This window comes from Balaenoptera acutorostrata, chromosome 2, assembly GCF_949987535.1.
Source record: "Balaenoptera acutorostrata chromosome 2, mBalAcu1.1, whole genome shotgun sequence".
Lineage (NCBI taxonomy): Eukaryota > Metazoa > Chordata > Mammalia > Artiodactyla > Balaenopteridae > Balaenoptera > Balaenoptera acutorostrata.
Window position 1 is genome coordinate 47,521,454 of NC_080065.1, and position 15,844 is coordinate 47,537,297.

Consider the following 15,844-nt stretch of genomic DNA (forward strand, 5'->3'; position numbering starts at 1 on the left):
CGGGTAGAGTAATCTTGGTTGTAGGTTCTTCCCTTTCATCACTTTAAGTATATCATGCCACTCCCTTCTGGCTTGTAGAGTTTCTGCTGAGAAATCAGCTGTTAACCTTATGGGAGTTCCCTTGTATATTATTTGTTGTTTTTCCCTTGCTGCTTTCAATAATTTTTCTTTGTCTTTAAGTTTTGCCAATTTGATTACTATGTGTCTAGGCGTGTTTCTCCTTGGGTTTATCCTGTATGGGACTCACTGCACTTCCTGGACTTGGGTGGCTCTTTCCTTTCCCGTGTTAGGGAAGTTTTCGACTATAATCTCTTCAAATATTTTCTCTGGTCCTTTCTCTCTCTCTTCTCCTTCTGGGATTCCTATAATGCGAATGTTGTTGCGTTTAATGTTGCCCCAGAGGCCTCTTAGGCTGTCTTCATTTCTTTTCATTCTTTTTTCTTTAGTCTGTTCCACAGCAGTGAATTCCACCATTCTGTCTTCCAGGTCACTTATCCGTTCTTCTGCCTCAGTTATTTTGCTATTGATTCCTTCTAGTGTATTTTTTATTTCAGTTATTGTATTGTTCATCTCTGTTTGTTTGTTCTTTAATTCTTCTAGGTCTTTGTTAAACATTTCTTGTATCTTCTCAATCTTTGCCTCCATTCTTTTTCCAAGTTCCTAGATCATCTTCACTATCATTATTCTGAATTCTTTTTCTGGAAGGTTGCCTATCTCCAGTTCATTTAGTTGTTTTTCTGGGGTTTTCTCTTGTTCCTTCATCTGGTACATAGCCCTCTGCCTTTTCATCTTGTCTTTCTGTGAATATGATTTTTGTTCCACAGGCTGCAGGACTGTAGTTCTTCTTGCTTCTGCTCTCTGCCCGCTGGTGGATGTGGCTATCTAAGAGGCTTGTGCAAGTTTCCTGATGGGATGGAGTGGTGGTGGGTAGAGCTGACTGTTGCTGTGGTGGGCAGACCTCAGTAAAACTTTAAGCTGCTTGACTGCTCATGGGTGGGGCTGGGTTCCCTCCCTGTTGGCTGTTTGGCCTGAGGCAACCCAACACTGGAGCCTAGCTGGTCTCTTTGGTGGGGCTAATGGCAGACTCTGGGAGGGCTCACGCCAAGGAGTACTTCCTGGAACTTCTGCTGCCAGTGTCCTTGTCCCCACGGTGAGCCACAGCCACCCCCCACCTCTGCAGGAGACCCTCCAGCACTAGCAGATAGGTCTGGTTCAGTCTCCCCTGGGGTCACTGCTCCTTCCCCTGGGTCCCGATGCACACACTGCTTTGTGTGTGTGCCCTCCAAGAGTGGAGTCTCTGTTTCCCCCATTCCTGTCAAAGTCCTGCAATCAAATCCCACTAGTCTTCAAAGTCTGATTCTCTAGGAATCCCTCCTCCCGTTGCTGGACCCCCAGGTTGAGAAGCCTCACGTGGGGCTCAGAACCTTCACTCCAGTGGGTGGACTTCTGTGGTATAAGTGTTCTCCAGTCCATGAGTCACCCACCCACCAGTTACAGGATTTGATTTTACTGTGATTGCACCCCTCCTACCATCTCATTGTGGCTTCTCCTTTGTCTTTGGATGTGGGGTATCTTTTTTGGTGAGTTCCAGTGTCCTCCTGTCAATGATTGTCCAGCAGCTAGTTGTGATTCTGGTGTTCTCGCAAGAGGGAGTGAGAGCACGTCCTTCTACTCCGCCATCTTGGTTCCAATCCTCGCCTCCTGCATTCTTAAGGTTCTCAAATTACAGACCTAGAGCAGAGGAAATAAATAAATAAAAATATCCAGATATTGTTGATTCTGCTTTGATTAAATTTAATTCCAGATTATAGCAGAGGTGCCCTATATTTCAATAACAGGAACCTTGGGCAGATGAGATGTTGACACATACATTTTAAGATTATAATACATTAAGCTGATCATGCAGCTTATTAGAGAGATTAAGATCAAAGACAGACTCTATTAACCAATCAGATGTTTTGAGGACAACTATAAATTTAAACATTAGCCAGGTTGGGGCAAAGGTCCCTTCTTGACAGATTTATGTTTCTTATCATGATGAAATTTCTGCCTAGGGTGCATTTAAGAAGTTCACCAGTTACATCATTTTTTTTTTAAGATTTTTTTTTGATATGGACCATTTTTAAAGTCTCTATGGAATTTGTTACAATATTGCTTCTGTTTTTTTGTTTTGTTTTGTTTTGTTTTTGTCTTGGTTTTTTGGCCGCAAGGCATGTGGGCTCTTAGCTCCCCAACCAGGGATCGAACCCACACCCCCTGCATTGGAAGGTGAAGTCTTAACCACTGGACTGCCAGAGAAGTCCCCACCAGTTACATCTTGATTTTTAACTACAATAGTTTATTGTTATATTATCCTTAATTTTGAGACAATGCTGCTTGTTTTACTTGTTTGTTTTAAGAAATTTTATTTCCTCATTGTTACAGGAAGTTCAATTTGAATTAACTCATCAAACTGTAACTGATCTTGTAATTAATTCAACAAGTATAAAGAACTCTCCATATTCTCTTGGAATTAGGAAAAATACATCTATTTTCTTCCTTTCATGGGCTATGATTGTAAAATAAATCGTGATTTTTATCAGAATCTTCCTTTCCTGGTATTTATCTTGAAAAAAATATCAACCTACACAAAAGTAGAGTGAACAATACAATGAACTTCCATGTACCCATTATCTAGATTCAATAATCAAGAAGTTGCCACAGTTTAGCACACTTTAAAATCCAATCATAAATTTAGCTTTATGTTTAACAGTGCAAATCACTCCCTTAAAGCAGTTGCCTCTCAGGTCCAAGGGCACTGACAGCTCAGGCATCCACCTCCGTGCAGAGACAGAGCTATTCTCTCCCCAGGGCACACCTCAGGGTATTTCTACTTCTAATTTTAATTTTTCTTTATTTTTATTCTTCATTGGTTATGTGGGTTTTTAAAAATTATTATTACACATATAGTATGTACACACTGCAATCCATCATACACTACATGGAGTTATTATTTTTTCTTTGTTTTAAGTTCCCAGTCTCTTCTTACCTCTGAGGTTACTGCTGTTCATATGAACAGGTTGATTTGTATCATTCAATGCTTTTCTGCATATCCATACAGTTATGTGCAAATACATGGTATCAGTTATTAAGCCCTTGTCTCTCAGCTCCAACCTCCCTCTGTGTTTTGTGATGCTGGGATTGTGACTCTGCAAACCACATTTCTCCTTTACTCCCTAGCTTCCTGTCAGGATCCTTGTTTCCTTCCGGTTTGCTAATGGACCCCATGAGAATCACTTGACCAATGCTCTTCAGTCCTGCAGCCACAGCCATGGCCCCAGACAGTAGCTGAATACAACTTGTAGTTTTTCCCACAACTGCAGAACCAGAGTCATCACACCTCCTAACCTAGAGTTCTCCAAGTTCTCTTTCAGTTATCTGGTTAGCAAATTGGTGCCGAGTTCACCATTATTTTATATTTAATCATATATAAAATCATATAATCATATATAACTGTATTATTTCTCTCTTCTGACAACTAGACCCTGACTGACACAGAAATATACATATGTTGGAATTTTTTCTTCTCCTTATTTCTGTATGGTTTACAATAAATGGGATAATTCATGCCCATTACTTTGCAGCTTGCATTTTTCACTTAAAGTTTCATGGACATCTTTCCAGATCAATATATGTGTAACTCTAAGTAAGTCTTCTCAATAGCTGCATAATATTCCATTATATGGACAGAATGTAATCTATTCAACCATTCACCTGTTGATGGATGTACAAGCCCTGATTTCTGCTATTACCAAAAATTGCTACAATAAACATCCTTGTTCATATATCCCTTTACACTAATACGTTTGTTTCTATTAAAAAACTACTGAACGTGGGATTGCAGTGTCAATGAATAACAGTGACATCACATGTACCGAACCAAATTGGTCATACTCTTCAGTATATCACACACTATCATTATCAGTTCATTCAATGCCCCTCTTTTTTTTTTTTTTAAATTAATTAATTTATTTATTTTTGGCTCTGTTGGGTCTTCGTTTCTGTGCGAGAGCCTTCTCCAGTTGTGGCAAGTGGGGTCCACTCTTCATCGCGGTGCGCGGGCCTCTCACTGTCGCGGCCTCTCTTGTTGCGGAGCACAGGCTCCAGACGCGCAGGCTCAGTAGTTGTGGCGCCTGGGCTTAGTTGCTCCGTGGCATGTGGGATCTTCCCAGACCAGGGCTCGAACCCGTGTCCCCTGCATTGGCAGGCAGACTCTCAACCACTGTGCCACCAGGGAAGCCCCAATGCCCCTCTTTTGTTTTATATTTTCCTCTGTTACTGCTATTCCCATTTCCTTTTCTTTTCTATAAGCCCCCATTCTAGCGTCCTTTCCATGGCCACCTTATACCTAACAAAAATTTCCTGATTGTTTTAAAAATATCCTTGTACAGTTGGTTTATTTGAACCAGAATCCAAACAAGGTCTACAGCATTGTATTTTGTTTGTTCTGTCTCTTGATTCTCTCAGTTTATAAAAGTGTCCTCTCACCTTCTCAACTACCCCTTCCTGCCCTGCCATGCCATTTATTTGTTGAAATAAATGATTGTTTGTCCTACAGAATATTCCAGATTCTGGACTTGGTTGATTGTTTCCTTTTAGTATTGCTTAACTTGTTCTTCTTTTCTCATTTTTTGTAGACTGAAAGTTAGATAAAGGCTTGATTATATTTAAGCTCAATTTTTGTGTGTGGAGGATTCTTCATAGGTGGTGAGGTATACTTCATATTACATGATTGTCCTTAATGTCAAGTTGTTCCACTCACAATGACACTGAGATTGGTGCATGAATTCAAGTATTGTCAGCCTGATCCATTCATTATAAAGTTCCCCATCAGCCTTTCACCTAATAGTTTTAGCAGCCATTAATGAACATTCCTTAGAGCCACTGTGTCTCATTAGGGTTTACAAAAATGGTGACTTTCTTATTCTATCATTCCTTCTGCATTTATTAACTAAAATTCCTCAACAAAGAATCTTCCCTTATCAACTATTTAGTTACCTTAAAACACAGTTCAAATAGAAAAGAGAGGCTGGTACCTTTTCTTAAGCAGTAGATTTAACTTGTCCAATACTTCCTATGATATTGGCATTTGGAGATTTTTAACTTTTAGTTATTTATATATTGCTAGAAAAAATTCCTTCTCTCTAGATTTTCAGTTTATTACCACGGAGTGCACAAAATATTCTTGTATAACTCTTCTGACTTCTACCATATCTCCTTTTTCAAACTTTAAAGTGGTATGTGTATACATGTGTGTGTGTGTGTGTGTGTGTGTGTGTGTGTGCATCTGTGTTTGTATTTTAATTTATCTTTACAAAGAACCAGTTTAGGTTTATATATATTTTTGGTGACCCCAGAAGTTATTTTCCCTTCTATAGGTCACTTCCTAAGTGATTGCAAGTACTCACATTTGTTTCACATTTGGAGCTAGTCTGGAGGGTGGGTAGGGATTCTTGGGTAATTTATAGTTCCAAATTACCTTTCTGGTACGTCTCCTCTGCACAGATTCAACTTCTTGTACCTAATTTTACTATCCAGAGCCAAATTAGAAATCATCAGGAAAAAATTCCTCTGCTTTTTACCTCTTGTCAACAAATTTATCTGCAGTCTTGCCTTTTTTTCTTTTTTTCAGGTTTTCAAAGAGGTTTATTACCAACGGGAGGAGCAGCCTGCCTGCGAGGCTGGCGGCCCGCGGTGGGCCCGTGCGAGGCCTCCCGCTCAGGTGCTGCTCCACGCGGGGCTCTTCCCCGGCCCACCCCGCTTGGGCAGCCTGGTGGCTCTGGGTCGGCGGGGCATCCTCTGGCCGGATCCTTCCCGGACGCCGCGTTCTGGCAGCGCCGGGCCTCCGCCGCCGAAGGCACCGCTGCCTTTGTTTCTCCCTCGGGTCTCAGGCACGCCGGGCGTGGGCAGGGGCGCGGCCGCGGGGTCCTGGGGCTCGCTCGCCAGCTTCCGCCCGGCGCACAAGCACTGAGCATCTGCAAGACGGCGAGGGGCACCACGTTCAGCTCCAGCAGGTCCACCAGGATCTTGCACACGTCGGGGTCCACGGCGCCGCCCGCCGCCTGCGCCAGCTTGAACTGCTCCATCTCCTCGGCGCCCAGCACCATCTTCCGCCGCAGCGCCAGCTTCTGCAGGCCCGCCTCCAGCCCCGGGGCGCCCCCGGCCCGGGCCCCGCGCCCGGCGCCGCCCTCTGCGGACGGCGGAGGGTGCGTGCCCGCATTCTTGCCTTTTTTTAAAAACTCTATTCCCGGGCTTCCCTGGTGGCGCAGTGGTTGAGAATCTGCCTGCTAATGCAGGGGACACGGGTTCGTGCCCCGGTCTGGGAAGATCCCACATGCCGCGGAGCTACTGGGGCCGTGAGCCACGATTACTGAGCCTGCGCGTCTGGAGCCTGTGCTCCGCAACAAGAGAGGCCGCGATAGTGAGAGGCCGGCACACCGCGATGAAGAGTGGCCCCCGCTTCCCGCAACTAGAGAAAGCCCTCGCACAGAAACGAAGACCCAACACAGCCATAGATAAATAAATAAATAAATCTAAAAAATAATCTGTACTTACAAAAAAAAAAAAACTCTATTCCCATTCCCTCTCACCACCGTGAAAGTTGGTAATTATTCAACTAGGATTGCATCTATCCCTCCCACATTCCTACAGACCTTGAGTCATTAATGGATGATTCTCAATTATCATTAAATTCTATCAACTGACTTCAGTCTGTCAACAGGCTTAAGTCTCTCCCATCTTAGTCGAACAGACACATCCCTTTATCCTATGTTCCCTTCTCGTTACCTCTGTATGTTTTTTCTTCTCATTACAGCCGGCCCACTGAAAACATAATCTATTGTTTCCACTCATGATCTTTCCTCCACCCGCATTACTTCCCTAAATCTCCTCTTGCCAAAGTCAGCAGCGGTTTCTTCCTTGCCGAAAAACAGGGCACTCACACAGCATCTGATGCTCTTGACCTCCTTGAAATGCTTTCCTTTCTCCACTTTCTTGGACCCCACCCTCACACTTTTCCTGACTATTCTTCTACTTTTCTGGCCATTCCTTCTTAGCCTCCTCTGCAGATTCCTCTTTCTTTCTGGAATAGAGAAGTCCTTCAGATGTCAGACTTCCCACTGTCCTTAGCCTTCTTTTCCCACTTACCCTGGAAGAAAATGACACCAATTAATCTTTACCGGGAGATGGCTTCCAGCGTTGAACTCTGGTCCAAAACATTCTGATAAGGTCTTCTGTGTCCACACTGGACTTGCCTAGATGTCCTAGAGGCACCACAAAGGCAAAATGTCCAAATGTGAACTCATAATTTTTCCTCAAAACTTGTTTTTCCTCCCATCCTTCCCTCTTGATAAATGGTACTGCCATCTATCCAGTGATCCATGCCAGAGATCTGGTGTGATGGCATGAGATAGTATGATTACAAAACAGAAAAGCCACTCGATATTGCAAGTAAAAAGAAGATTTATCATATGCTTAAGGATAATTTCATGGAAGGCATTTATAAGAATTATAATCAGACCTCAAAGGAATCTCCTCAAAATCTCTATCTCCCAAGTTCACTTGAATTTTTTTTAAGTTTTTATTTTTTTGGCTTTCATCTGTTTCCTCCCTCTGTGAACTAGATTTTTCTGCTAATATATGGCTCACTAAGACTAACACCAATCCAGCATGACCTTTCAGGGCAAGCTCACAGCAGCATTTCCCTGTTCATACCAGGAGAGAGTCAGATTGCCCCAACCTACCCAACTCAAGTGGTGCAAACATGTCTGCCTATGTCCTCTGCCTTAGCTGGATCTGTAGGTGAGAACAGATGCTTTTTTGAACACGTTGTGGGAAAGCTAGGCTGTACGTCGATAGTCCTTGACTTTTTAGTCTTCACACACCCTCACATCTAAGAAATAATGATGAAGTTCTGTCAAGTCTAGTTTTCTAATATTTCCCAAATCTAGCCACTTCTCTTCATTCCCCTCTCTCACTTCTCTAGTTAAGGCTGCCCTTTCCTAGGTCCTTCCAATGTGTCCCTATATTCAGTCTCTCTTTCTTCACATCCATCCTCTACACTGCAGCCAGAGTGACCTTTTTAAAGTACCAATATGATAACGTCACTTCTTTACTTAAATCTTTTCATAGAACATGTCAAGGCTGACACCTGACATGTCAAGGTGTCTGTATGTCAATTCAAACTTCTTATCATGACTATATTAGTTTCCCAGGGCTGATGTAACAGATGACCACAAACTTCATGACTTACAACCACGGAAGTTTATTCTTTTACAGTTCTGGAGGCTAGAAGTCCAAAATCAAGATGCTGGCACGGCCATGCTTCCTCTGAAATCTCTTGGGAAGAATACTTCCTCACCTTTTTCTAGATTCTGATGACTCCTGGCAATCTTTGGCATTCCTTGGCTTGAGCTGCATCATTCCAAACTCTGCCTTCATCTTCACATGGCCTTCTTTTCTGTGTGTCTGAGTCCTCTCCTCTTCTTATAAGGACACCAGTCACTGGATTCAGGGCCCACCCTAAATCCAGAATGACTTCATCTGAGATCCTTAGCTAATTACATCAGCAAACACCCTATTTCTAAATAACCTCACATTCTGAGGTTCCAGGTAAATATGAATTTTGGGGGGAATACTCCTCAACCCACTACAATGGCCTACAGGTGTCTTTTATGATGATAGGCTATGGTGTCTACTCATCTCTCCAGCCTCATCTCTTATCATTCTCCAGCTCTCATATAATCTCTAGTCATACTAAGCCCCTTGCAATTCTGGAACCACAAGATGCTCTTTCTTACTTCTGGATTTTTGCATTTCCTGCCCACTTCTGTTTGGAATGTCCTTACAGTCTACCTTTGCCTGGGTCTTACTATTTTTCAGATTCAGCTGCTCTAGGAAGTTTTCCCAAATCTCACCCATCATTGCCGTATGCTCTCCTTACCCCAAATTCCCATTTTACCTTCCATGTACCTCAATCATAGCGTGTATTCCACTATTTAGTAATTTCAATTGTCTCACCTCTTCTGTAGGTCTCTTTTCTCAATTCTTTGCCACCCAAACAATCAGTAAGGGACCAATCATTTTTTGTTTTCTTTTCATTTGCTTTTGTATTCTCACTGCCTAACACAGTGTCTAATAGGCACTCTACAAGTGATTATAGAATGAATAAATGAATGTCTTTGAAAAGTGGTTCACATATGGTAAGAATTTCCAGGTGTTAAAGCTGATATGCAATAGCATCTGTGGTGGTTTCTTTATTCAGATTTGTCCTTTAGAGAGAATAATAACTTCGTCTGAGAAAATAGAGGGAAGCACTCCATGAATATTGAATATTATATTAGGCAGTATTAAATTACCCCATTTAGTTTTGGTGTTGCATGTGTTGAAAACCCACTTTGATCTGACCATAGCCCTATTCATTTTGATTATCCTTAGATCAAATAATGTAAGATTCTCAATTACAGTCATAAATTTGAATGATGGAATTACCATATGAATGGGTTTGAATTCCATATTAATATTAACCTTAAAAAAATTATGTGAGTTTTTTCTAAAGAGAAGAAAAGCCTCTATTGAAATTGGAAAATGTGTATACCTACAAGTGAAAGAACGTGAAATAGAGCCTTAAAGAAAAGAGAAAAGTTAAAGTAGATAGTATTGATTACTTTCAGGTAACTCACCATTCTCATCACCGACAGAATTTAAATTATACAAGCACTTTGAATAAAATGAGGACAAATGTTATTAAGAAGATCACATTCCTTTTAGTTAATCATTTTTGGAATAAAAGGCTCCCAAGATTCTTGAATGTTTTCCTTTTTGGTTGATATAGCATCAAGGATTATATAAGTGTGTAGCAGGCATATATACTTATATATGAGTTGTCTGAACTAAAAGAGCCTACAAGCTAATTGTGGTGAAGGACATCAACAAGTAGGACATCAACAGTGGGGACAGTTTCTGGAGGCCCTTGGCCTCCTTAGGAACCCTGAGACCCAGTCATGGGTAAGTTCTTGTAGCTGTGTTTAAGGGAGTTGTAATGACCTGCCAAAGGGCAGCTGGGGAGACCAATGGGATGTGGTGAGGTCCTCCAGACTAACACAAACGCAAGCTCCCAAGAAGCATCAAGAACAAAATAACTCAAAGGTGGAGAAACTGAGCTGTGATGAGACCAAGAAAGGGGAGTTCATGGTGGTCACCTGGTTTTCAGACTGTGCTCTGGGAACCTACTCAGCAAAATGGAAGAGCATGACTTGTAGAGAAAAAAAACTACCCTTTTTCTTCACTTTTCCTTCCTTCCTCTCATCTTTCTCTGTATCTCCGTCTCTATCCCCTTTCTTTCTCTTCTCTCTAACTCACACTACTCTCTTTGTTCCTCTCTGGATTACTGGAAAATAGAAATAAAAGCAAAGACAAATCCCTGCTCTTCACATAACCTTTCCCTGTCGCCTATCTCCCTGTGAACAAAGGCCATAGCTGGAAAGAACTAGATATTCTCTTATAACCTTTATTTCTGAAAATCTATTCATTCAGTCTTTTTTTTGTCATTCATTCATTTGTTCATCATTCAACATTCGACATTTATTGAGCCTCTAATATTTTAGGTATATAATCTGTCTTCCAGATCAATTATTTTCAATCCCTTTCTTTTTAAGTCATGCAAACTTTTTTTCCAGTAAAAGATTGCTGATGTTCAATATGGAAAACATGAAAACTGCACTGAGTGAACTGGGGGTGGGGAGGGACACAGAACTTGGCCAACTCCTACCCTGCCCTATTCTGCAGCCCCTGAAGGATGCTATGTGGAGCATAGCACACACACCACTGTTCTATAATGAGCACACTCTCACACATTGCATTGGAAATGTGAATTAGTACAACGACTTTGAAAACAGTCTGACACATAAAGTGAAAGATACGTCCACCCAGTTCTACCCCAGGGTATACACCTAGAGACTGAAACTCACACATATGAGAACCACGGGACATGTCAAGAGTAAGCACAGTTCATAAGAGCCTCAAAATGGACCCAATTTTAATTTCCATCAACAGTAGAATGGCACTTCCCCGGTGGTGCAGTGGTTAAGAATCCGCCTGCCGATGCAGGGGACATGGGTTTGAGCTCTGGTCCAGGAAGATCCCACATGCCACGGAGCAACAAAGCTCGTGTGCCACAGCTACTGAGTCTGTGCTCTAGAGCCTGTGAGCCACAACTACTGAGCCCACACGCCTAGAGCCCGTGCTCCACAACAAGAGAAGCCACTGCAATGAGAAGCTTGTGCACCGCAATGAAGAGTAGCCCCTGCTCGATGCAACTAGAGAAAGCCCACACACAGCAGTGAAGACCCAATGCAGCCAAAAAAATTTAATTAATTTATTAATTTTAAAAAAAACCCAGTAGAATGGATAAGTAAAATCGTGGTAAAGAACAATTACAATGGATAAACTACATGGAGCAACGTGGATGAATGTAACAATGTTTAATGACAGAAACAAGAAAAAAATAATATGGACAGTATGGTTGTATTTACATAAAGTTCAAAAGTAAGCAAAACTAAACTATATTGTTGAGGAGATGCATACGGAGAAGGTTTGAAAGACTAGAAAGAAGAACAAAGAAGTAATTACTATAAAATCAGGAGAAGTTACTTCCAGGGGAGATGAAAAGGGATGTTACTGGCAAAGGTCACAGGGAGTAGTAGGTGCTTTGGGGATGCTAGCACTGTCTTATCCCTTGCTCTGGGAAGTGATCACACTACTGTTTGTATTATTTCTTGACTTAGTGGGGTGATTATACCTGCATTTGCTTTCTAATTATTCATTATACATACTTTTATGTTTTACATCTTTTCCATAATATTTCTCACTTGTTTAAATAGCTAAGCAAACAAAATACCATTGCTCGATTCCAGGGGGGTGGGGCAGTAGGGAAAGGGACCAACTTTGACGATTTTGGAGTCTCTAGCTCCTGGCACAATGTCTACCCCAGGCGAAAGGTCTATAAGTGCTGGCTCAACTAAACTGGCTTAGGCAATGTGACATGATTTGAAAGAATAAATATCTTGCAGAGCCCACAGGCTACATCTAAAGTTCTCATCTTTACTCTATGTCAAAGACAAAATGCTGCTGTGGTTCTGTGATTCTATTTATCTTACTATGCATTATTTAATTTATACTGAGTAAAAAATATTTATTTTCTCTGGGGACATCAGTGTTTTTAATTGAGTTTTGTTTGTTTAACTCAGTACTGACCTTTAATTTCAAACTTCATAAAAATTTTTCTAAATCTAGACAAAACAATTGACCTCAGTCTCTAGCAGAGCCAAACACATACTAAAAGTTGGCGGATATAGACACATAGTGTACGTGTGTTCTTGATTTTCCCTGTTTCTCCTTAAAAGATTGACCAAAGGAAACTCTGGTTATTTGTGGGTTAATTTTGTTCTAATTGAGAATTCACTGTATTCTATGTTATGCAACTAAATTAAAATACTTCATTTACTTTAGATAATAGCTACATCTTTCTATTGGTCAATTATTAACGACCAATCAGATTCTTTACCTGGTTTAATCTTATCTATGATAATAACCAATCCTCTGAAAATTATTAGCCTCAGATGCAATTACAAAAATGTTGAGATATTTTAATAGTTTTCAATGTTTTTAAACATAGAATTAATTGAAAAAAATAGTTTACTTTATAAATACATCATGTATAATGTTGTGGTTTTTTTCAATAGTTTAATTTTATTTATTTGTCATACATGATAGCTGTAATAGCCTTAACATAAATTGAAATAAAATGAAGAAAATTTCACCCATAAGCCCAATGCCACCACAAATCAAACTGTTTGCAGTTTTAATTATACAATTCAGTTTCCTATTTTATAAATTAATGAGATCATTTTAAAAGATATCTTAGTGTTTGCTCTTCTATAAACTAGAAAGAAAAATATTTCATATTTTTCGTTTCCTACTTAGTTCAAAATTATATGTAGGATTGACAACAAATGTTAAAAATTCTATGTATGCTCTTATATTCCAGTGTATAAATTGTCCTATGAACATTCACCCATAAGACAAAGATCTGAAATAAAATACATCAAACATAAACCAAAATGAATATATAAATCATATAAATATGATAAATATCATATAAATTCTAGAAACAATGTAGGTGTCCTAAGTGATATTATGTTCTCATAACTTATCCTTGCATCTTCTATCCAATTATTAAATATAAATGACATTTATTTAAAGTTATAGAAGATAATAGATGCTTATCTGTAAATACTTATTGGCTTTTTTTTAAGATGCGTAAACTTAGTTGAGCCCCACATCTCTGTGGTTGTTTGTTCTTATATAAAATGAAGCCACACATGGACATATATACACTACCAAATGTAAAATAGCTAGTGGGAAGCAGATGTATAGCACAGGGAGATCAGCTCGGTGCTTTGTGACCATCTAGAGGGGTGGGATAGGGAGGGTGGGAGGGAGATGCAAGAGGGAAGAGATATGGGGATATATGTATATGTATAGCTGATTCACTTTGTTATAAAGCAGAAACTAACACACCATTGTAAAGCAATTATACTCCAATAAAGATGTTAAAAAATAAAATAAAATAAAATGAAGCCACAAAGAACTTTGCAGCCTACCTCACAGCAGCGTTGAGGAACAACGCATTGAAATAGTTTTGTAAACTGTGAAGTATTTAACCACTGGGGAGATATATCGTGCAGATGGAACGTTTTAATTCACTAACTAAAGATAAATGCAATAAACCAGAAAAATCAGATGAGATGAAGACAAAGCCCAGTAAAGGTGGTCTTTGATGTAGAACACAAAGATTGAAAGTGTGATGGTGTTCCCTGGTGGGAAACTTCAATCTAGAATTAAGATTCAAGTGTTCCTATAAGGAGTCAACAAATGAAAAAACAAAAACAGAAACAAAAAACCCTCAGTCTATTACCCAAAACAAAACAGGAACCTGCAAGCTAAGGAAAGGAGGGCTGAATGAGACTCATCTTGGGTTTAGAAGCAGAGCCCGCTGAGGCTCTGAGTGCATTTTATTGTCCTCTGTGGGCGGAGGATTCACGTGAAAGCTGCTACTGCCAGTGCGCTCAATTACCGACAGAAAATCACCCTGGTGTTGGGGGGAAAAACCTTTCATTTGGGGTATAGAAACTGAAGACAAGTTAAAATTAATGGGTACAACATTTTAAAGAATGCTCCTTTCGTATCTCTATAAGGAATAAAAAAATAATATATTGTTAACTAATTTTTCCTTGTACTATATTAATGTTATCTAAACATTGCTGACTTATGCATTTGGACCATAATAGAGAAAATGAACTTAAATATTTTTATCATGATGTCTAAAAACACACAAAAATGTTTCATAGTTAAAGCCTTAAATGACCCTATCTTTTCTTTTCTTCTTGCACCAGATCCTGGGACACAGGCTGCTTTCTTCATCCTTCATCCCTGTCCCCCTGGCCCTAATCATGTTTGTTTTAAGGAATTTTCCTCCTGATCATTCTGGAAAACCTGTTTTATCTCCATTCTCTCCTCTGCTGTCAGGTAAGCTCCTTATGTGTTCCCTGCATTCAGTGTCTCCATTTTCTTTTTTCTCTTCAGTTTCCAGTCTGACCTAGACCTTCACCATCCACAGAAATAACCTTCTTATGGCCAAAGCAGTGAACTTGAAAGAGGCAAGACTGCAGGCAGATAAGTGAATAATGAAGGAGGCTATTACCCCAAACCTAGGTGAAAGAAAATGGCATCTGGAAACAAAGTGATGTCAGTGAGGGCCGACAAGGCTGGATTCCAGTTCTGAGTGAGAGAGAGATCACAGGTGACTGAGTGGGGCGGTGCTGCCACTTCCTGACATCAGGAACAGCAAGTTAGTGGTCGTGGGGGGAGGTGGAGGAGAAGGTTGTCTTAAACTGGCTCTGTACAGGGAAGATCACACTAAACACGAGTGAGGACTCTCCCATGCCAGGTGTCTGATGGAGGGATTCCCCCTCTACAATGGGCAGGATGGTTTGGCCCCTTAAAGATTTCTAGAAAGTAAAACCAGAAGCCAAACCTTCTTTTCTAGGAACAAAGAAGGTTATTAATTCAAACAAAAGAATGCAATCCAATATCAAAGCAATACTGATGAGTGACAACGACTAAGGCTGGAATTTTCTGTCCAGAGATGTTGAACTGTCTCTGTTTCAGAAGACTACATTGCCACGTGAAAGATAATAATAACAGATATCATTTACTGAACACTTTATATACCAGAACTTAAAACATCATGCTAAGAATTTTTCATACAGTGTTTGGCCCATTCTTCATAGCAGTTATACAAGGTAGAGAATTAATATAATCACCATTTCAGAGGACGCTAAAACACACCAAAATGAGTTAAATACTTGGCTGAGGTCACTCAGCTGGCAAGTGATGGGGCTAGAAGTCGAACCCAGGCAATCTAATGCCAGAACCCACCCTCCTAACTGCTCCGGTGCCTGAGTGTCATTCATCTATTTCTGGGACTTGTGTTCTTGGAGGTGACCTAAGAGGACCACAAGCTCCTCTGATGAGACAGCTCTGCAGATAAGGAGGAAGGATCTGAAATTTGGGGAGTCTGACTGTGGGTCAAACCTAAGAAAGTGAGGTGACCGAGATTATTACGAAGCTCCCTATTGCATCCTGGACAGTGAGATCCTTTCTGGTTATAAGAGGGCCTAAACTGGTTTTCCTGCTCAGTGAGAAGAACAAAAGAGAGATCTAATCAGAAAGTCTTGTGAAGGGG

The 15,844-nt window shown here is 40.5% G+C and overlaps 1 pseudogene; it reads right to left on the reverse strand.

Annotated features, from left to right (window-relative positions):
- Nucleotides 1-5,757: 5,757 nt before the first annotated feature.
- Nucleotides 5,758-8,961, reverse strand: LOC103016409 (mitotic-spindle organizing protein 2-like; annotated as a pseudogene).
- Nucleotides 8,962-15,844: the final 6,883 nt, after the last annotated feature.